Source organism: Trichechus manatus, unplaced genomic scaffold (genome assembly GCF_000243295.1).
Source record: "Trichechus manatus latirostris isolate Lorelei unplaced genomic scaffold, TriManLat1.0 scaffold00033, whole genome shotgun sequence".
NCBI classification, from domain to species: Eukaryota; Metazoa; Chordata; class Mammalia; order Sirenia; family Trichechidae; genus Trichechus; species Trichechus manatus.
Window position 1 is genome coordinate 4,529,417 of NW_004443969.1, and position 24,229 is coordinate 4,553,645.

Genomic DNA, 24,229 nt, shown 5'->3' on the forward strand with positions numbered 1-24,229 from the left:
AGAGAGAGAGAGAGAGAGAGAGAGAGAGAGAGATCGAGTTTTACCTCAAGGAAATAGCTCATGTAGTTGTAAAGGCTGGCAAGCCTGTGAGTGAGACATTAGGCTAGAGGCTTCTCCTGACACACTTAGCTGCAGGGGCTGATGACCCCAAGATGAGCAGGTCAGATGGCAGACTGCTGGCTCCTGGGCTGAGAAGGCTGATATGAATCCAAGATATGCAGGCAATATGACAGGCTTCTGAACCAGATGTCACAGGATGATGAGCTGAATGCAGGATCCAGAGTGAGCAAAAGCCAACGAGCTTTGCAAGAAGGTCCGTATATGTTGGATGCAGGCCACACTCCCAAGGAAACTTCCCTTACATCTGATTGGCTGATCACATCAGATCACATCATGGAGGTCATTACATTTTATCACAAAATGGAGGATATATCATTACTTAACTGCCAAACCACATCGTTACATAACTGCCAAACCACATCGTTACATAACTGCCAAACCACTGAGAATCATGGTCCAGCCAAGGTGATACACAATCTTAACCATCACAACCATGTGCCAAAAAAAAATTAAATATGCTATTGTACTAATACCATCTGTTGCAACAAAAAAAAATCAAGACCCTATTAAAATAAAAGTTTAAGAGATTTATTGTAAGCAAAGATCATTTCAAAGGGGGAGACGTGGATCTCACAAAGAGAAACCAACAAATCCAAGGAGTGTTGGGAGCATCAGCATAGTTATGGGGTGAAAACAGGAACTTCTCATACAAAATTCTGATTGGTGGAGCCTGGATAATGGAAATAGAAGCAGGGATATCACAAAGTGGGGGCTTCATTCTAACTGATACAGAAAATATATGTGGATGACAGGGACTGGCCACAGGTTATAATTACAGAAGTACTTGCTTGCAGGGGGCATTTCACAAGGGTGGTCACAAGATGATTACAAGACAGATATTCTGGGAATGGATTATTAAAATACCTTGCTTAGGGCAAAACATTTCTTATACAGTGAATTTCTTATAACTACTTCTTCAAGATCCCATTTGGGGAAAATTCTTTCCACACCCATGGCTCCATTGCAGAGAGAAACATTTCCTTAGTTATTCTTAGTTACAGGTTTAATTCTAAGTCAAAGGTGAACAATTGCTAAACAAGCTGGTTGTAGCCAAGATGGAGTTAGAGCCAAACCCTCCATCAGCAATTTTACTTTGGTCAAGAGCCTCTAGTTTAGTGCTCTTTATCACATCCTATAAGTGGTGATGGTTGGGGTCACATCACTGCTTCATTGATCTGCCTGATTCTTCTCCACTGGAACAAGCATATTCCTCTGGGATCACTTAAGATCACAAAGCTTGTGTCTCTACGAAATGCAGCTCATAATAAGAATGTCAGGGTCTGTTCCTACTAGACAACTTTCAAATCAATGTCTCCAATCAGGCAATATCAAAGATTTTATGCAAGATCTCTTTTACTTAAATTTACATAAGTTTAGTGCTTTCATTCCAAAAGACAGCTGTACTTCCACCATTAAAGAATGTGAAGAAGGAGGTGGGGTCAAGATGGCAGAGTAGTCACACTTCTGGTGGACCCTCTTACCACAAAGACCCAAAAAAACAAGTGATTTGATTATATATGGCAATCTGGGGGCCCTGAACATCAAAGGCAGAGTTGAGGAACTGGATTGAGTGGCAAGGGGAGGGAGAGATGCTTTGGAAGCAGTGAGGAGTTGCCAGACCTGACCAGGCGAGAGCCTGAGCCCTTCGGGCATCAGCTCAGGGGTGAGCGGTGAGACAGGCAAGCAGCTGTGCTCGGGAGGCATGTTTTCCGCACCAGGAGAGATCCAGCACCAGAGAGTCTACACGGCCAACCAGCACCAGTGAGAAGCAGCCCTCATCAGCAAAAGATAAGTACTTGCTTACGGCTTACTGTGCAGATCAAAAACACATCCTTTAGGGAAAAAACTCTCTCCCATTTACCTCCCCACTCCCTGCTCTGCACTGGGTCCTGGACTGGCTTCAGCAATTGCTGAGGCTCCTGGGCCAGAAGTAGGATCTGTCACACGCTTGGAGCCATTCTTCCTGCCTTGGAGAGTGAAAAAATTAACAAATAGGGGAAAAAATAAACTGCTGGCTGCCCTAACACAGGAACCCAGGGTAGGCACAGCTCCCTTGCCTAGGCACAGGAATAAGGGATCCATGAAATTTGAGTGCCTCTCCTTCTGCATAGACTTGTGTGGGCCCATCTCAACAAGGTAGGCCCTCATTACCACAGTGCAACAGGGTATATACCGGAACTCTAACTTCAACTGTTTCAGCTGTGAAGTGGCAGGTTCTTGACATTTGGCACTGCTCTGCCCATTAAGCAGGATCTTCATCTACCCATATCAGAGGCCTGAGGACTGGTGGCCTCACCCATGCCACCTAACCACCTGCAATAGAGGCCCATGAATAAGAGGTCCCCCCAGTCCTTACAGCCAACAGCATTAGGTGCTCATAGTCGGGCTACAAAACCCACCCACGTATGTGCTCTAGGGAACAGGGACATGCCTTTCTCCTGGACATTCAAAAGCAGATGTCAGCCCCCTGCCTTGTTCAGAGTGTGTCCCCCTGCTGCAGCCAGATGCCTCTGTCTGCATCAATCACCCATGCCTGTCCAGGACTGTAAGTAAGAGCCTACACCACACACTTGGTGGCTATCTACCTGGGCACTTGAGCTGAATCCATACAGGAGGAGGGGCCGGACTCCTGAGCTCACATACTTAGTAACAGATCTAATTATCTGGTGACAGGACATTAGCGCTTTGAAGGAGCCAATAATCAAACTAGTTGATACAAGCAGCCAATTTGGGCATATCAAAACAGAACAAGAAGCTAGGACACAGTAAGCAAACATAAAATAAATAAATATAATAACTTATTGATGGCTTGGAGACGACAGTCAACATCAAATCACATAAAGAGGCAATCCATAATGGCTTCAGCAAGCTCCCAGAATAAAGAATATAGAAACTTTCCAGTTGAGGAAAATTTCTTGGAATTACCAGAAGCAGAATACAAAAGATTAATATACAGAACTGTTCTAGAAATTAGGAGGGAAATTAAGCAAAACACAAAACACACAATAGAGGAAATTAAAGATAAGAGCATAATGACAAATTTAACAGACTGCAAGAATCCATAGAGAGACAGCAATCAGAAATCCAGAAGATTAACAACAAAATTTCAGAATTAGACAACTCAATAGAAAGTCATAGGAACAGAATTGAGGCAATGGAAGTCAGAATTAGTGAGACTGAAGATAAAGCACTTGACACCAACTTATTTGAGGAAAAATCAGATAAAAGGATTATAAATAATGAAGGAACCCTAAGAATTATGTGGGACTCTATCAAGAGGAATAACCTACGAGTGATTGGAGTACCAGAACAGAGGGGAATAACAGAAAATACGAAGAGAATTGTTGAAGATTTGTTGGCAGAAAACTTCCCTGATATTGTGAAAGATGACAAGATGTCTATCCAAGATGCTCATTGAACCCACATAAGGTAGATCACAAAAGAAAGTCACCAAGGCATATTATAATCAACCTTGCCAAAACCAAAGATAAAGAGAGAATTTTGAGAGTGGCTGGGATAAATGAAAAGTCATCTACAAAGGAGAGTCAGTAAGAATAAGCTCGGACTACTCAGCAGAAACCACGCAGGCAACAAGGCAATGGGATGACATATATAAAGCCTTGAAGGAAAAAAAAACTGCCAGTTAAGAATTATATGTCCAGCAAAACTGTCTCTCAAATGTGATGGTGAAATTAGGACATTTCCAAATAAACAGAAGTTTAAGACATTTGCAAAATCCAAACTAAATTACAAGAAATACTAAAGGCAGTCCTCTGGTTAGAAAATCAGTAACATCAGATAACAACCCAAGACTAGAACACAGGGCAGAGCAACCAGATATCAACCCAGATAGGGAAGTCACAAAAGTAAATCAAAGCTAAAACACTGAAAATAGGAAAACAGATGTCAACATGTAAAAGATGACAACATTAAAACAAAAAAGAGGGACTTAAAAAATGTAGACATAGATTTTTCATATGGAGAGGACGTCAAGGCAATATAAAGAAATAAAAGACTGGTATAAATTTAGCAAAATAGGGGTAAATATTAAGGTAACCACAAAGGAAACCAACAACCCTACAAGTCAAAATAAAAAACTAGAAAAATATAAAGACTCAGCAAACACAAAATCAAGAACAATGAAAAAGAGGAAAAGAAAACACATAAAGAAAAATGACTCAGCACAGACAATTAAGTGGAACAAAGAAACTGTGAACTACACACAAAAACAGACATCAAAATGACAGCACTAAACTCATACCTACCAATAATTATGCTGAACGTAAAAGAGACAGAGAACCAATAAAGAGACAGAGAGTGGCAGACTGAATAAAAAAAACACGATCCACCTATATGCTTCCTACAAGAGACACACCTTAGACTTAAAGACACAAACAAACTGAAACTCAAAAGGATGGAAAAAATATATCAAGCAAACAACACTCAAAAAAGAGCAGGAGTGGCAATATTAATCTCTGACAAAATAGACTTTAAAGTAAAATCCACCACAAAGGATAAGGAAGGACACTATATAATGTCAATTCACGAGACATAACTATAATGAATATTTACACACTCAACGACAAGGCTCCAAAATACATAAAACAAACTCTAACAGCACTGAAAAGAGAGACAGACAGCTCCACAATAGTAGTAGGAGACTTCAACACATCACTTTCAGTGAAGGACAGAACATCCAGAAAGAAGCTCAACAAGGACACAGAAGAGCTAAATGCTACAATCAACCAACTTGATCTCATAGACATGTACCAAGCACTCCTCCAAACACAGCCAAGTATAACTTCTTTTCCAATGCACATGGAACATTCTCCAGAATAGACCACATATTAGGCTATAAAGCAAGCCTCAACAAAATCCAAAGCATCGAAATATTACAAAGCATCTTTTCTGACCATAAAGCCATTAAAGTAGAAATCAACAACAGCAAAAGCAAGGAAAAAAAATCAAACACACGGAAACTGAATAACACCTTGCTCAAAAACTCCTGGGTTATAGAAGAAATTAAGGATGGAATAAAGAAATTCATAGAATCAAACCAGAATGAAAACACACCTTACCAGATCCTTTGGGACACAGCAAAAGCAGTGCTCAGAGGTCAGTTTATGGCAATAAATGCACACATCCAAAAAGAAGAAAGGGCCATAATCAAAACATTAACCCTACAACTGGAACAAGTAGAAAGAGAGCAGCAAAAGAAGCCCTCAGGCACCAGAAGAAAGGAAATAATAAGAATTAGAGCAGAATTAAGTGAAATAGAGAATAGAAAAACAATTGAATGAGTTAACAAGACTGAAAGCTGGTTCTTTGAAAAGTTCAACAAAATTGATAAACCACTGGCCAAACTCACAAAAGAAAAACAGGAGACGAAGCAAATAACCCATATAAGACATGAGATGGGTGATATCACAACAGACCCAACTGAAATTAAAAGAATCATTACACAATACTATAAAAATTGTACTCTACCAAATTTGAAAAGAGGAAATGGACAAATTTCTAGAAACTCACTACCTACCTAAACTAACACAAACAGAGGTATGGGAAGGCAGAGAGGGTTAGGAGCTGGTTGAATGGACATGGGGAATCAGGGATGGAAAGGAAGAGTGTGGCGTCCCAGTATGGGGAGAGCAAGTAGAGTCACATAACAATGTATGTGTAAATTTTTTGTATGGGAAAAAAAATAATAATAATAAAAAGAATGTGCTCAACTCTACCTTTCCTAAGAAGTAGGGAAGCTGCTGAAAGATGCAGCAATTTCATAACTAGAGAAGTGTCTTATGTTATCTCTTGTATAGCAATCACTGACAACACCACAAGGGAAGAAAAGATAAGGAAATAACAGAATGCATACAAAGAACAAGCTATTTTCCCTTTTGGCTGAGATAATTTGCAGGAAAGAATGAATGGCAAGTGTAAAGGGAGGCTGCACTAAATCAGGCTAATTATAAGGGGCTTCCTTAATGGCAGAAGTCCCTGGGTGGTGCTAATGATTAACAGCTTGGATGGCTGCTAATGGAAAGTTTGGAAGTATGAGTCCACCCAAGTTTGCTTTGGAAGAAAGGCCACTGAAATCGCTAGGGAGCACAGTTCTACTCTGACACGCATGGGGTCACCATGAGTCAGGATGGACTCAGTAGCAACTGGTGTTGGTTCATTAATGGCATATAATTGTCCTATCTCAAACTGTAGGACAACTGCACTCAACTTTGGGGCTAGTTTCTCTGGTTGTTGGAGCCCAATCACAGCGCCAGGTCAAGGAAGGCAAAGTGCTGGGGCAACACTCAGATAGAGTATGAACTTTTTCCCTGACCACTATATTATCATATAACATCCATAGGAATTCGTAGGAGACTTATGCTATTCTTGGGACTCTACAGTTCCCCGGAGCCTCCATACTATCCTTCCTCCATCCAAAGCCAGTATTCCTCTCCATCCACCTGATTGTGGCTGTGGCTGCAAATGTTGCAATGAGATGACCATTTCCAACTTTACTATATTTTTGGGCCTCTCAAAGTTGTTATGGTTCTTCTACTAGCTTTCCGTTTATGCACCTGCTTGTTGGTACTCTCGTTTTGAGTGAGGGAAAAAGAAAAGGGATTTAGAATTTAACATCCATGTGCTGCCCGATGTCCATAGTTCAGTCCTAAAAGAGCTATTTGTAAGTGCAAATATAGGCAATCAGATCTCAATCTTTCATAAGCTGAATTGACCAACAATAATCAGAATCTCAAAACTTGGCCCTTAAAGTTTAAAATATGCAAACTGCAAGATTCAACTTTACAATTTTATACAATTGCTCCCTGTGATACTTGTAAATGATGCCCCCTTATTCTCTTTCCTCAAAATTGCCTTTCTAGTTATCCATCTTTAAACTCTCACTAATAATAACAGCTATGATTTATCAAGTGCTTACTATGTGAAGGATACTCTTTTAAGTGCTTTACATGGATTAACTCGGTTCTCAGAGGAGAGTCTTCCTATCATCCCCATTCTACTTTTTCTGGCACATAATATGTAGAGAGATTAAGTAAATTGCTGAAGTCACACGGCTAGAAAGTGGTAGAGCTGGGAGTTAAACCCAGGCAGTATGGCTCTAGAGAGCCCAAGCTCTTAACAAGTAAGCTTCTTTGTTAGCTCAGGGGCTTATCATGCAGCAGGCAGCTTCATTACCATGTGATTATTTCATTGAGGAGGAAATGTGTTCATGGTGTTGCTGGAACACTCCTAGCAAAAACCTTATCACTGTTCACATTCATGGCAAGTGCCACATAAAGACTTGTGAGTGTTCAAATGTCAAGGAGTCTATAGTGGGTATAAATGCCCTTGTATCTCTCTCTACTTTAGTTGTATCAGTCAAAGAAAGTTGAAGTTAGTGGAGATAAGCATTTAACAGTCTGAGGGATGAATGAAGTGGCTCACATATAATATACTTTAATATATATTCATTGGGGATTTCACCCTAGAAAGGGGTGCAGAACCCCAAACTTCAAAGGGCCATGGAGGGGTTTGTAGTATAAAAACGTAATTGTATAAGAGCACTCTCTTTAGGATTAGAATCTTGGGAAGCCCATGTGCAGCCCCCAAGTGGATAATAATTTAATTCAGAGACGGGGAGAAAACAGACATGTTATTCATTCAACACTCATTGAGCTCTTAGCTAGACACCATTCTAGGTACTGAGAGTAATATACCTATATGCAGGAGCCCTGGTGGCACAGTGGTTAAGAGCTATGGCAAGCTGCGGCTGCTAACCAAAAGGTTGACAATTCAAATCCACCAGCCGCTCCTTGGAAACCCTATGGGGCAGTTCTACTCTGTCCTATAGGGTTACTATGTGTTAGAACTTACTTGATGGCAACTAACATCAACATGCTTATTTTATTTAATCATCATAACACTATGCAATGTGGGTGTTATTATCTCCATCTTATAAATGAGGAAGCAGTCTTGGGGACATTAAGTAATATGCCCAAGTTCACATATCTACTAATAATAGAATTAGCACGCAAATTCCAGTCAAGATTAGACAGAAGCCCATTCAGTCCTTGGGTATCTTAGGCTGAGTTCCTTCACAAAGCCGAGCCCAAGACAAGGGCTTGTGAGTAGGTAGTTTCCTTTGGAAAATGATCCCACGGTGAAGGTGTGGGGGAGTAGGAAGAGTAAAAGAGGGAAGAAAAGAAGGTCAAATCATGAGTATATCATCAGCCTTAACACTGCTGTAAGCAACTGGGGCTTGATCCCACTGGGGCACTCTGAGATATTCCCCATTTGTTAAGGGTCGCATAAAATGAAAATGAAACCCATTGCCATTGAGTTGATTCCAACTCATGGTGACCTCATGTGTTACAGAGTAGAACTGCTCCATAGGGTTTTCTTGGCTGTAATCTTATGGAAGTAGATTGCCAGGCCTTTCTTCTGTGGTGACGCTGGGTGGGTTTGAACCAAAAACCTTTAGGTTAGTAGTCGAGTGCAAACTGTTCGTGCCAGCTCCTTCACACTTCCGGCTTTGTGCATATGTCAAAATTGCTGAGCAGTACTGAAGGCATCCCACTCTACAGGTATTGCCCAGGGCTAACATCAAAAGAAGGCAGTGCAGCTAAGTTAAGGTGTCATCTGAATACACCTGGGCAGGTGACTGCCGCAGCAAGGGTTGGAATAAAAAAATGGACTGAAAAGATGTGAGTCAAAGTACAAAAGATGCTTGATATAAAACAAAACAAACAAAAGACAAACCCATTGGCGTGTAGTCGATTTTGACATATAGCAACCCTACAGGACAGAGTAGAACTGTCCCATAGTGTTTCCAAGGATTTCAAGTGACAACCTTTTGGTTAGTGGCCGAGCTCTTAACCATTGTGCCACCAGGGCTCCATGCTTGATATAATGGTGATAAAAGGAGGATACAAAACCCATTGGGATGGCTGTATATACATAATCAGCTCAGAAGCCATAGACCATCCCTCAAGGCAATGTATTGCCCTTTTAAGAACAATTATAAATGTGAGTCTGCACGTGCACCTAAGTCTGTATGTACCCCAGGGAATCCAGGAAACAGAAAAATTGGGGAACCTTTATACTCAATACATTTCATTGGTGAGGTTCAGTTTGTGGCAATCCTTTGTTTTCAAACAAGCATCACTTAACAACATTTGGGGCAGCAGAATAAAATCTACATGTGAAGGAGACAGGGAGTCCTGAGCTATTTAGCTAATGAATGAAAGTGAGATGAGATGTGAGAAGATGACTAAGATGGAAAAATGCTGTGTATGGACTTGTCTTATCCCTTCCAAGGACACTGCCTTCCTTCTGCCTTCTCATATAAATGATGTGATACTTCTCCCACCCAACACTATTTTATTATGGAATTCAGATACATCTCTGCTGATACTCTCATGGCCACTAACACGTATGTCCCAATCTGTGGCACAATAGTCATGTACATTATGTATATGTATTATGACATATCAAAAAATAAAAAATTTGCTACAAGAAACTTACACTTCCTTTGCTTTGATTCTGCCCTCAATATACCACCCAGTACAACATCTGAACTGAATAGAGAGCAAAAAGAGCAAGCTCTAAGTTCGTCCCAGACCCCACAAATAGTTAATCACGTTTTGATGGAAATCTCTTTGAGAATTTTCAAAATGCCAAGTCAAGCATGACTGCGCATCAAAGATTATCAACGTTTGGGTGAAATCCATATTAAAATGGAAGAGTGAAAGCCATTTATATTACTTAAGTATTCCAGAATATCCATCTGGCTGTAGAAGTTTCTCTCTTTTTTTTTTTTTTTCTTTGAAAGGAAAGATGGATGGGTATATAACACTTTGGGCAGAATTCTCCAGAAACTATAATCTACAACTACTGCATTTATCTGAAACTCTGTATTTTATTTTAAAGGTTGTGGCTGTATCATTCTGACTTTAGCAAGCAGAAATATTTTTCCAAAGTGTAGCCTAATTTTATTGTTCATCTTTAAATATTCATTTCACATTTGATGGGCCAGAAATTTGAGATTCAAATTACTTTCTTTCTCTTTATTCTTATCAAAATAGTCCAGGAGTAAGAGTCACCATTCATTTATAACAAATTACAAATGAAATAAACTTCATAATTCAACAGGAACTAATTAAAATTATTTGAAAGCATGTACTTACAGGCAAGTAAATTCCAGATGAATAACTCAGATTCTTTATAAATTATTTTAGGGAAGCTAGTCAGCTACTGAGTCATTGAATCATAACGCTGAGAGGAACATTACAGTTCATCTCCTCCTAGACCCACATGTTACCAAAGAGACATAGAGAGTTTTCTCAGCAAGTATAAGATCATCTATCTAATAAGTTGCAAAGTTAGGAATCAAACTAAGCTCAGCTGTTTCCAAATCCTTTCACTTTCTAAGAAACATTTGACCAAGCCACACAAGATACTGATTAAACTTTTCTAGTATCTCATGTCCAAGATCTACTCAAGGTCCTCTGTCTAAATCTCAAAGAACAGGGTTATAGGGCTCACTGGGCCTCCTGTATGGTTACTGATTTTCATTAGGACACAGTGTTCCCATGGATCTGCCTTTCCGAAAATCTATGTAAAGGTCAATGAGAGAGCCTACTTTTTCCAGGAAAAGGCATCACAATTTTACCCAGTTGACCCACGCAGGCCATTAATACTAAGTATATTTGATATTAAGTCTCTTGACATAAACAGGCATTTATTGGGTATAGTGGTTAGACAGGAAACATGATATAACCCACCCATTTTCTTCCCCGTTCCTTGGCTCCTAAATTGCTTATTTTTAATCAAGGGACACAGCTGCAGGAAATAATGGATGTATCTTGGATGATGTTTTCTGATTTAATCATATGTGCTTGGCCAATGTAATGTCTCCAGAGCAATTTAGGAAAAAGAAGTAGAAGAGAAAGAAGAGGAGAAGGAGAAGTTAGACCCAGCACCAAACCCCATTATGTGGCTTGGTAGGGGAACTTCTTAAGTCAGATGGGAAGCGCTATCCCCAATGAATCAGGCCATGTTCAGCAAGTACAAGGATTAGACAATACTCCCAGAGGAGTTGGTCCTTCCTTCATCCCTTATTACCATTCATTGAGCTAAACACTTTTGAAATTTGTTTACCTGGGAGATTTTAATTATCCACAGACCCTTCTAATATCTATTTATCTGAAAATGACTCTCAGACCCTCCTCTTACATACATTCTCTGGGCAGAGACATCCCAAGATACAAAGCTTGACTGGCATCGAATCAGTGTATATTCACATTCTAGAAGATATACTAATTCTGTCCAACAGCAAGTAACAACACAGGTATACACGGCACAAGTTACAAGATACGTCTGGAGACTAACGTCCAATTTATCCCGTTATACTTAGTATAAAAATCTGTGTATCTTTTTTTACTTTGTGAGTGTTTTGCATATGTGGGTCCGATAGTCTAGGCACAGTAGTACAAAATAAAAGACTGAATTCTATACATCAGAGGCACCTTAGAAGACAGGCCTGGCAATCTTCTTCTGAAATTTCACAGCCTTGAAAACCCTATGGAGCAGTTCACTCTGCACACGTGGGGTCGTCATGATTTGGAATCCACTCAACAGCAACTAACAATAATAATTTTACTTCTGACCCAACTCCAGTTGATTATGCTTTGAGCAGAGCAATCTGTGTAGCTTTAATATTACCTTATTCCTCCTCATATCTCCATTGCTTATAGAATGAAGCTCAAATTTATATAATGAAAGATTAACACCAGGAACAAACCTATTCTTCTAAATTTATCTGCCAGTAATCTTTCTCATATGTCCTCTTTTTTAGCCATACCAGCTCTTCGTTGTTCTCTTAACAGGTCCCCTGTTTGTCAGCTTACTGGAATCTACTCCTCCATTGTCTCCACCAGATCAAATATTCTTCATCACCACATTTTCAAACCCCATCTATCCTTCAAAGCCAGCTCAAATGATAAGCTTTTTTGTTTTTTAATTTTATTGTGTTTTAGGTGAAAGTCTACAGTGCAAATTAGTTTATTGTTCGAAAATTTACACACAAATTGTTTTGTGACATTGGTTGCAATCCCCACAATGCGTCAGTACTCTCCCCCTTCCCTTTCCACCCTGGGTTCTCCGTGTCAAAAATATGGAATGCTTCACGAATTTGTATGTCATCCTTGCGCAGGGGCCATGCTAATCTTCTCTGTAATTTTCCAGTTTTTTAGTGTATGTGCTGCTGAAGTGGCATTCAAATGATCAGCTTTTAATAAAATTACCCTTGTAATGCTTTCGTACTTTCTATACACGTACATCTAAATCACACAACATTTTGTATATGCTTCTTTGACATCATTTAGTACTTTCCAATGGTAGATTACGTATACACATGCATAAGTTAGACTGTAAATTTTTTAAGAGGTTGAAACCTGTGCCATAATGTCTTACTCATAAAAGAAGTTTTAAGAATATTTACAGAAATAAATGAATGGATTTTTAAACCAAAACTGGTTATATTTGAATAAAATTGTGCTTGAATTTTGTAAAATGGCAACAAGTTTAACTGATTTTTTTCACATGCTAATATATCCAATGAAGACATTGCTTAATATGTTGGTATAACATATCATATGCAAAGAAACTTTATGAAATTTAGTAACATGTTATTTGTCAAAAACAAATATAGTAAATCATAATTATACCTTGCCTTCTCACAATGGGTAACTCTCAAACCATGTATAAAGAACTCAAACTATGTATAAAGAACTAAATTATTTTCACTTTATGATTTTAAATTACAGAGAAAAGAAAAAAAACATTGAAAATAATTAGTATATAGATACGACAAGCTGGATTTATTTAAAACAGTACATAAAGTTGAAATAATGCCAACTCGTGAGTAATGTGTTAATCCTTTTAATTATCAAGCTGAATTATGAGTAGTTAGGAATAGGTTCACTGCAAGGTTGTCATTTAAAACATGAAAGGGGAAAATGCCTATTTTTGGTAATTCAAGCTTGATTTTAAAACAGACAAAAACTCATTTCTTCTTAAAAGTCTGTTAATTACTACTAGGGAAAAAAGAACATATAAAAAGAAATACAGTTAGTTATCTTACACATTTTCTAATAAACTATTAATTATATTTCTTTTGGATTGTAAAAGGTGCAGGCCAGGGCATAGGAAGAATTCGGAAACTGAACCTGTGTATTAATCTTCTAGGTTTGTTGCATGGTAGAAGCATCCAGTACCAATTTTATGGGCTCTTCAGATCCCTGACAGCCCAGATTTATGATCTTCCCATATGCAAAATCCTGTGGCCCAAGTTCTGCCATAAAGATTTCAAGACAAAGATGGTGCTTACACAATTGACCTTATTTAAAAAAAAAAAAAAGTTTTTTTCTTAGCTTGACCACTTAGACTGAATGACTCTTTGTTCTTAAGCCATTAATAACACCTTTAGAGAGCATTATTCTCTGCTTGAGAATAATAACAGAATTAAGCTGTACTAATAATAATAGCCCTATGTTGGGATACATAGGGCTATTATTGTCTAATTTTTAGAAATAGATTGCCAGGACCTTCTTAGTCTGTTTTAGACCTGTCTTAGTCTGGAAGCTCCACTGAGACCTGTCCATCATGGGTGACTCTGCTGGTATTTGAAATACCAGTAGCATAGCTTTCAGCAACAGGCAAGCCACCACAGTACAACAAACCAACAGATGGTTGGTGGCAAGCCTTCTTAAACCAAAAAACCAAACCTGTTGCCATCAAGTCAATTCCGAGTCATAGCGACCCTATAGGACAGAGTAGAGCTGCCCCATAGGGTTTCCAAAGGGGGCCTGGTGAATTCGAACTGCCAACCTTTTGGTTAGCAGCCAAGCTCTTAACCACTGCTCCACCAGGGGTCCTTACATAGCAGTGCTCAGCAAATATTGTATAATAAATGAAATCATGATTTGAGAGAAGGTGATTAACTGTTTCATCTCTTGCCTCTTACATATGAGCGCTTCTTTCTCCCTTGGAAGGACTATGTGAACAGGTGATTGCAGATATTTGCTACAAACTGGATTACTTCCATGTTATCAGTGATAAGCAATCTATATGGACTTTATTTTCCCTCTCTTTTATCCTTCTTCTTTCATATCTTCTGCTAATCACTCTCCTTTCCTCTCCAAATATTCCATTCCCATGAACTTGTTCCAAAACTTTTTTGTAAAAACTCATTGCATTGCTTATTTAAATTTTAACACCAGTCGACTTGACAGCAGTGGGTTTGGTTTTCAGGTTTTGGTACATCGAAAAGCACAGGAAGATAATAGAGGTTTCTAAGACCCCAGTCTAAAGCTTAGCGCTATCAGATGTTTTGGTCAAGCTTTTGGCAACTGAAAATTTTTGACTAGTTCAAGGGACTTGAGTACTGAGAAACCTTGCTAAAAATTACTCACTTTCAGAAAGAAACAAATATATATATAGCATTGAATCACAACATATCAAATTATTCCTTTAAAGGAATCATGCCTTCTATATCAGGTCACCTTTGAGAAGCCCACATAACTCTAGAAAATTTTGCCTTTAGACTTAATCGTACATCTAGAATTGAAAGACCATATAACCCTAGAAAATTTTGTCTTTAGACTTAATAATTGTACATTTAAATTTGACTGGAAGTCATGTGTCTCTGAACACCAAATTTTGACAAGCTTCTCTTCTTGACAAAATTACATCCTGTGCTCAGCAGAATCAGAAATAATTGAGTTGCTTATTAAAAATAATGAGCTGCCTTCGTAATGAATCTTGATCTATAGCTTTTGTCTGCGAAACATCTTCTTTTCAATTGAAAAAATAATTAAATCTTATGGAGGCCCTCATCATGGGAGATGAAAGGTAACCACAAAACCATACTTAATTATGTAAAATGAACACTCTGAGAACAATCTTACCAAAAAGCAGATTGAGTAGGGGAAAAAAAGTTACATTTGGAAATTAAATGGATGCACTGGAGAAAAGCAAATAGAAAACTAGCAAGAGTGTGTTTTCATTATTTTTTCCACAGGTCTTCATAAATCTTTCTCATAAAGACTTTATTCTGACTGAAAAGGGAGCGCTAGTCTCTAAAGTGTTAATCTCAATTCTGAGCCTATCAGACACTTGTGCTCTCCAACTTCTAAATGCAGTTTTCTTGCCTTAACTGCCTCTTTCATGCTGTGACAATTGAACATATTTTTTTTTTTACTGAAACCATACAGAAGTTTAGCAAGCAATTTCTTTAAAACACCTCACTTTTTTTTTTTTTTTTTTTTAAGGGCTAGTGTAGTAGAGCAGTAACTAACTTTTCTATTCTTTCCAAGCGCACTGTTAGCTTAAGCCCTTCAGCATCTTGGTCTTTGAAGCCTCCACTTTCCAAAGTTATTAATAACAAGTAATATCATTTTGTTAATAATAACAACAATATTAATAGCTAATATTTAAGTGCTTATTATGTCCTAGGCATTATGCTGTGCACTTGTCTGTCATACATTACCTTATTCAGTCTTCACAAAAAAACTCTCCGGGGTAGTTGTTATAATTATCCCCATTGTTATCGTGGATGAAGCAAAAGAGTTTCAGGGATATTATGTAACTCATCTAGTGTCTCACACCATGTTAGTGATGGAGTTAGAGTGTGGCCAAGGAGTAGGGGTACTGGAAAAAAGGAACCAAAATTAACCCTTATTTTAGAGCACCATTTCTTAGCAAACAGAGCTCATACTACTGTCCCTTCCCTTTAACTTGTGATACTGTGGCCTTGTTAATGTCTAACCTTGTCACCCCAGGCCAAATGTGTCTTCCTCTTTGTTATGGATTGAATTGTGTCCTTCAAAAATGTGTGTCAACTTGGCTAGGCCAGGATTCCCAGTATTGTGTGATTGTCTACCATTTTGTCATCTGATGTGATTTTCCTATGTGTTGTAAATCCTACCCACATGATGTTAATGATGTAGGATTAGAGGCAGTTATGTTAATGAGGCAGGACTCAATCTCCAAGATTAGGCTTTATCTTGAGTCAATCTCTTTTGAGATATAAAAAAGAGAAGGGAGCAGAGAGATAGGAGGACCTCATACCACCAAGAAAGCAGAGCTAGGAGCTGAGCACATCCTTTGGACCTGAGCTTCCTGCACTGAGAAGCTCCTAGACCAGGAGAAGATTTATGACAAGGACATTCCCCAAGAGCCAACAGAGAGAGAAAGACTTCCCCTGGAGCTGGCACCCTGAATTCTGACTTCTAACCTCCTAGGCTTGGAAGATAATGAATCTCTGTTTGTTAAAGCTATCCACTTGTGGTATTTCTGTTATAGCAGCACTAGATGACTAAGATACTCTTCTAAGAACATCTAGTTTTAGTGTGACCACCCAGAGAGGTTACAGAATGTGCCTCAGACAGCATCCCTTAGTTGAGACCTACCAGTTGCCATCAAGTCTATTCTGATCCATGGCAACCCCATACATGTCAGATAAGAACTGCACTCCATAGGGTTTTCAATGGCTGATTTTTTAGAAGTAGATCACCAGGACTTTCTTCCAAGGCACCTCTGGGTTGACTTGAACCTCTAACCTATCAGTCAGCAACTGAACGTGTGAACCATTTACACCACCCAGGGACTCCTAACCTCTGGTGCTCATCTGTAATCTGGTTAGGCTGGTGGCCTGTTTGGGAATCTAAGTAGGAGTAGAAACATATAGAATTTTGTATCAAACTCAGTTTAGTTGTCTGTAGAGAAGCCATAGATCTTCATGTGAATGGCAGTGGAATAGTAGAGGGTAGGGAAAAATGGGCCAGATCTGAATCGATCATTTTATTTTCATTAATTTGCTTGTAACATTCAAGAGATAAAAACTAATCATCCCACAGTTGCTTGAACGTCAATCAGAAGAAGGACTATGTTAACATTGTTAATACCAACCAGACTATAGGAAATAACCTAAAAAGCTGCAAACTACCCTCCAGGAGATTTGGCACCTTCTACCTGCCTATTTTGTGAGAGAAAAAGTGACATTATTAACTACACAGAGGGGCTGGTATTTAGGGATTCCCACAGAGAATGCTTTTTTAAATCTCATGGATTTTATTCAGTCCACAGGAGTCTGTATTAACCTCAAGACTTTGGTTGCAACTCCACATACATACACACAACTCCTCAACAGCCCACCCACTGAGAACTCCCCTAGCTTCAGCCGCATCAAGTTGCACTTGGATTCAAGGTTAGGGCAGAAGTAAAGAACAGCCTGACTTACGGAAGGTTTGTGGAGTGCCTTCATCTGCAGAAGTTCCCTTCGGAAGGCACAACAAATGCATGGAAACAAAGTTTAAGCAGAAGGACCTTTAGGAGGGACTGAGCACTTGTGTTCTCTTTCTCCTCTCTTTCCTCAGCTGTTGGGCTGTGTATTAATTTCCTAGGACTGCTGTACCAAATTTTAACAAACTAGGTAGCTTAAAACAGTAGAAATTTATTCTTTCACAGTTCTGTAGTGGAGAAGTCTGAAATTAAGGTGTCAACAAGACCACGATCGCTCTAGCAGCTCTAGAGGAGGTTCTGTTCCCTCCCTCTTCCAGCTTCTGGTAGTTCCAGGCATTCTTGGGTCAGAAGCGCATCACTTTAATCTCTGCCTCCATCTTCACATGGCCTCCACCATTGTGTGTCTTCTCCTCTTCTGTCTCTTATGATGACACTTGTCATTGGATTGAGGGCCCACCTGGATAACCCAGGATGATCTCACGTGGAGATCCTTAACTTAATTATATCTGCAAAGACCTTTTTCCCAAATAAGTTCATATTAACAGATTCTGGGAGATAGATATATCATTCTGGAGGCCACCATTCAACACACTACAGGAATGAAAACACACACATACATACACACAAACACACACATGCACATAAACACACACACATATACGAATGTGTATATATAAGAAAGAAAAGAAGGAAGATACCCATGCACAGCAGTCTAGGTTCTGAACAGGTGAAGTGAAGTTTCCCTCATTGCACTCACCTTCCTTCTAGGCAAGATGTCTAGACACAATGGACATATGCTGAGTCTGGGAACTATAATTTTCCTCCCCTTCCTGAATACAAGATCTCAAATCTGTGAGAAAGCAGATCCTGCCTCTAGTCTCTAAAGAATTAAATTTCTTTTAAACGCTTACTCTGGAGAAATGGCTCAGAGAAGAGCATACTTGGGGAAAATGTGCTTGGCATTTATAGAGCATAAAATTTGACAGGCACCATCAGACATCCACTATAACACACCTTCAAATTGGTGTTTTGCAAATAAAAGTCAACCTGACTAAGAAAGCTGAAATATGTGCAGGACATGTGGTTAAATGATTAGATGAACTTGGAATACTTGCTGCTTAGACGATCTCTGTTCATCAACTTAGTCTCCAAACACATTCTGTAGGAATAATTTAATGCCAATGGGAATAAACCAAAATCCTTTTTTTTTTTTTGCAACAAAAATTACCTTCTCCACTAAGATAACTAAGAAGATAGAGAAAGCCTATGGGATTTAATAAAATCTCTCTGGGGTTCTGTTAGGATGTGCCTCCAGAAGCTGCACTGGCCTATTTGCCTATATGCTTTCCTCTTCATTTGGGTAGAAATTACATATTTTGTCCAGGCTAGGCTTGTCAGGATTGGATCTTTTCTCCACAAATTCACTTAGTCTTAAACCTGTGGCTTTTCAAGTCATTTTGTGGGTAGGCAAATCTTCCATCCCTTCCCCTTCCTAAAGGATTACTGAATGTGGATCTCCAGCCTTGTTTTATTCTCCTAGTCTCCTCTGACCTCTTGCTTTCCCCTCCCTTACTTGCCCTGACTGCATTTCTTCATGGATGCCCTCATTCCTTGCTAATCAAAATGTTGTTTATGGATTGGAATCACCTGGGAATTTGTTAGACAAGGAAAATCTCAGACTCCATCCCAGACTTACTATCTGCATCTTAACGGGACCCCCAAGTGATATATAAGCACATTAAAGTGTGAGACACATGTCCTAACGCACACCTGCTTCCTAGGCTATGACATCTGCTTTGGCTTGGCCTCCCAGCAAGCGTGCTTTGTTGTTTAAGCCTCCTCTTAATCTGCTATGTGCATAGAACAGTGGTTTTCAACCCTAGATGCACACTAAAATTACTGGAGTTTTATTTTTGTGGTGGTTGATGTTTCTTTTCTGATGCCTCTGCCCCACCCTCAGAGAACTTGACATACTTTGTCTGGGGGAGAGCCCAGGCACACTTCTTTATTGTTAGCTCTCTTAGAAGTTTTAATGTGCAATGAGGTATGAGAACCACTGTCACAGAATTCTCAAAGTGAGATTCTTGAGCCAGGCCTGTTAGCATCACTAGAGAACTTGTTAGAAATGCAAATTTTTGGGCTCCACCCTAAACCTACGGAATCAGACACTTTGGGGATGGGACCTAGGAATACATGTGTTAACAAAATCTCTGGGTGATTTTGATGAGGGTTTAGTGTGTTGCAAGATGCTGAACAGGCATCAGCGGAGCTTCAAGACTAAGACAGACTAGGAAGTGAGGCAATCTACTTCTGAAAATCAGCCAGTGAAAACCCTATGGGTCACAATGATCCAGCTGGCAACCAATCATGGGGATGGCACAGGACTGGAAAGCACTTCCTTCCATTGTCATTGGGGTCGCCATGAATCAGGGTCTGACCGAACAGCAGCTAACAATGACAACAACTATAACTAAGTTTGAGAAACACTGCCATTGATTTCTCTTGCCCTTCACTTAAAGTGCTTAAATGAATAAATTCTGGCCCTTACCCTTGAGTAACAAAAATTGCCTTGAAAGAAATACCTTAAATACATACAGATAGATCCAAGCACAAACACAGGCCTCCAAATCCCAGTAATTCTAGTCAGAATGTGGCCAAGTACAAGCCAAGTGCACGGAAGTGAGTAGAAAAGCCTATACTCCTAAGTGGAAGGATTTCTGTAAAATGAGGAAGTAGAGGGGTGTATTCCAGGTGATACAGCATAAACTATACGAAAGTAGAGGGCATTTAGGAAAAAGGTGAGCATCCTAGTTTACTAGGAGATAGGCTAAAAAATAAATGGGTGGTAGACAAACTATGCAGGATCTTGAATGTCACTTTAAGGCATCCAAGTATTTTTAGGAAAATATTTAATGTATGAGTAGCAGTTAGATATATAAACAGAAGAAGGAAGATGGAGAAATTTCCAAGCACTGAAAAGAGCATGTACAAAGACCCTCAGACAGGAATAACCATGGTGTCTTCAGTAGAATCCCTAATCAGGAGTTCATAGAGCAGTTATTTAGGATGCAGGTTCTGGGTCTAAGTACTCATTTGTAGGGACGGCATGAAAGTGATTGTACAAGAGATAAATTAATTGGCTTGTGTGACCTTGTCCTGCCTGACTATGCTTACTTAATAGAATTGTCCCATTTATTAAGGCCTCCTCTATTCCTCACTTATCTTTCTAATTCCTTTCTTATGTAGTTCATGCAAACTAATGGGATTATCTGAATAACTAAAATGTTGGAAAAAAGAAAAATTTTTGAGAAAACAGAGCTTTGAAGGCAGTCACAGTAACGTAGTGTTCAAAAACAGACTTTATGACAGGTGTGTAGAGTTCTTAATTTGTGACTATAGCTTCCTTCTTGGAGGATTACCATTTAGAATCACCACCTAACCTGTTACCTAGTGCCATTAAGACCATAAAAGAAAAATACAATGTGGTGGAGATTGGCTGATTTTTAATATCTAGCAACAATTCCTGATCTTGAGGTAACAGGACCACAATTTTTCCCAGGGATCCATCTCTACCCTAAAACCACCACACCACACCCTATCTGGATCTCAGATTTATGTGCTCTCAGATGGTACTCAAAGAGTAGAACATGTGACTCACAGGGATTGATTGGTTCCAGGATGGATGAAAACACTAGACTATTTTAAAATTTATCTGAAAATTAAAATGTATAAGATGGTCTAAGAACATTTTGAAAAAGTAGTGCAGTGAGGTAGACTAGTTATCACAACACCTTATAAATTTATAGTAATTTAAATGGTGTTATACTGTTACAGGAATAGTTGAATAAACCATTGGAATAACACAGAGAGTCTAGAAGCAGAATCAGGCAGATGGAATTTATATTTATAAGGCTGGCATTTTAAAATCGGTGAAGTCAACAAAACTAATAAGAAAAAGATGGAAGATTTCATAAATAAAGTTGGAAAAATTGTCTACTTATTTAAGAAAATAAAATAAAAGTTAGATCTCTATTATATATCTGTCTAAAACTGGATTCTAGACAGTTTAAAAAGCTAAATGTGAAATCCCATATAAGAATGTTTTTCAAATTACTGCTGCATATTATAATAATACAATGAGCTTTTAAAAATTACAGGATCCACTTCATTACCAATTAAGCCAGAATCTGTGTGGATAGAACCCAAGCATCAATATTTTTAAAGTCCCCCTCCTGATTTTTCCAATGTTTGAAAAGTTTGAGAACCACTTCTGGTTAATTGAGAAAACTTGTTCCTAAGCTTCCTAGAAGTCAAAGCAAAGAATAGATTAATAAGTCATAAAATTTTCGTTAAAAATCAAATGTCCAGGAAATTTCTTAGTTTTCCTGGTATTGAAAAATAGAAATTTCACCACTGAAAATTTCATAAATTAATAGTGCATTCCATAATGATGTTAAATTAACAATAACTTTTAACACCAATATTTGTGCTAGTTTGTGTTTTGCCACCCTTAAACACAGTCAAAAAGATCATAATTACTTGGCCATAGAGGAATCAGCAAAAGAATTGGAGAGAACTCGGCACGTTTATCCCCAGTAATTAGCCAGAGCAATTGTCTATTTGGGCAAACAGTGGCTTCGCCATCATTAAAAACAGCTCACTCCATGTTATTTATACATACTGCTCTCTTCATTTCTCCATATCATTTAGCACTGCATATATCTGGATGGCACAAATGTCCTGTGCTCAACTACTAACCTAAAGGTTCACAGTTTGAACCCACCCATCAGTGCTGAGGAAAAAGGGCCTGGCGATCTGCTTTCATAAAAATTACAGCCAAGAAAACCCTATGGAACAGTTGTACTGTGTAACATATGGGGTCACCATGAGTCAGAATCAACTCTACAGCAATGGGTTTGGTTTTTTGGTATGCCTGACAGTGGAGCTCCATGCAGATATTTTAAACTTTAAATATCTAGGCTGTTTCTCCTTCCCAGCCCTATGGATCATGCCATCCTTTCATTCTGAGACTAGATATTAGTTCTGATTCCTTCTATCATAAGCTCAAACTATCCCTGGATAATTGGATATTGGAATTGGCATTTAAATTTAAATACATATGCCCTGCCTAATCTAGATACCTACAGTAATACCCTATTTCATTGTGACCAAGGAGAGGGAGCCAATGTTGGTGGGTAGTCCAGCAAGAAGGAATGCCAGAAATACAGACTGAGCTCCTGAAACAGAGAAGGGATTCTGGCATAAAGAATGTGCAGCAGGAATTAATAATCTAGATCTAAAACAGGGACTCCAGAAAGAAGAAACCTGGTATCAAGATCTGTAAAGAGTCTGAGTTTTACCATGCTTACAAGCCAGCAAGTTATCTTTCCACAATTTCATAAATGCTTCAGAAGACATGAGACTCCTGAATCACAGGCAAAGATCTTTGTTACTCACAACACAGAGGCAGCATGAGCTTCATGTTTGCAGTTTGCCCTTATTCCCCAAGTCTCATGCAGTTGAGAAGGCATACAGAGGTGTTGCTGTTGTTAGGTGCCATCGAGTTGGTTCTGACTTACAGCGATCCTATGTACAACAGAACAAAACACTACATGGTCCTGCGCCATCCTCACAATAGTTACTATACCTGAGCCCATCGTTGCAGCCACTGTGTCAGTCCATCTTGTTAAGGATCTTCCTCTTTTTTGCTGGCCCTCTACTTTACCAAGCGTGATATCCTTCTTCAGGGACTGATCCCTCCTGATAACATCTCCAAAGTATGTGAGACATAGTCTCACCATCCACACAGAGGTAGACTGATGGAAATGATGTGCTCACAGTGGATCTGTGCCACAGCCAAGAAATTCTAAGGTTGAAAACACCCAATCTCATGAAAGATACAGCAAACACACCTGCCCAATCTTTGCTTTGGAGGGAAACATTATCATTATTATATTGCCCTCTGCCCCAGTAGGGGAGACTACGTCTATCTCCGAAGGCTGTTTGCTATAAAAACATTTTTGGAAAGATGGTCCAAAGACATATAGAAATGTTCCTAACATCAGAAACAAGGAGATAACAGACAGGGCCTCAAAATACAGAAGGAATAAAATTAAGAGACAAACGATTAAATACAGTAAGTAAAATAAGTAGCCCACATTAGAACTCCAATTTTCTAAGACAGATGACTAAAGAACTGAGTTCTCGGTTGGAGAAACACTGTGTAAACCTAGCACGAAGCAGAAATTTTCTCTGCCTCTATTAACTTAACGCCCATACCCCACAATAGACTCCTTATAGGTCTCCAGAGGTAAAACCTAAGTTAAGACATTACTCGGAATACCAAATTTTTACCTGCTGTACAGAACGTTCAATGGATTTCCTCCCAAATATACTTCTATTTTTCTTTTCATTATGGATTTCATCACAGGTGTACAACCTACTAAGAACATAGCCAGAGGATATCATTATTATCTGATGTCCAATTAACTCTCCAATTAACTTACTCATTTAAAGAATGTTGAACATGTGTACTGCTGTTTGATGAGAAACTGTTTGTTCTGTGAGCCTTCACCTGAAGTACAATAAAATATTAAAAAAAAAAAAAAGAGAAAAGAATGTTGAAGCAATTGGGGAAAATTCCCTGACATTAAAAGGCTCTGGCATTTTCAGCAGACTTAGTTCAGCTTTGCACAGAAGAAAGGGCACAAAGATGTGCTGATTGCAAGTCAAGGAACCTGAAAAGTAAATTAAACATATTCAAGTTCTGCTCACTCAGAGGAACAGCCAATGGAAAATGGGCCCCCTGAGA

General features: G+C 38.9%; 1 protein-coding gene and 1 non-coding gene across 4 annotated transcripts in view; both read right to left on the minus strand.

Annotated features, from left to right (window-relative positions):
* DPP10 (dipeptidyl peptidase like 10) overlaps window positions 1–24,229 on the minus strand; it is a 1,865,365-nt gene that overhangs the window by 1,570,810 nt on the left and 270,326 nt on the right. The gene's annotated exons all lie outside the window — the stretch shown is intronic.
* On the minus strand, window positions 12,284–12,391 carry LOC111820317 (U6 spliceosomal RNA). Its single transcript, XR_002823873.1, has one exon. It is a non-coding gene; the product is annotated as a U6 spliceosomal RNA (small nuclear RNA).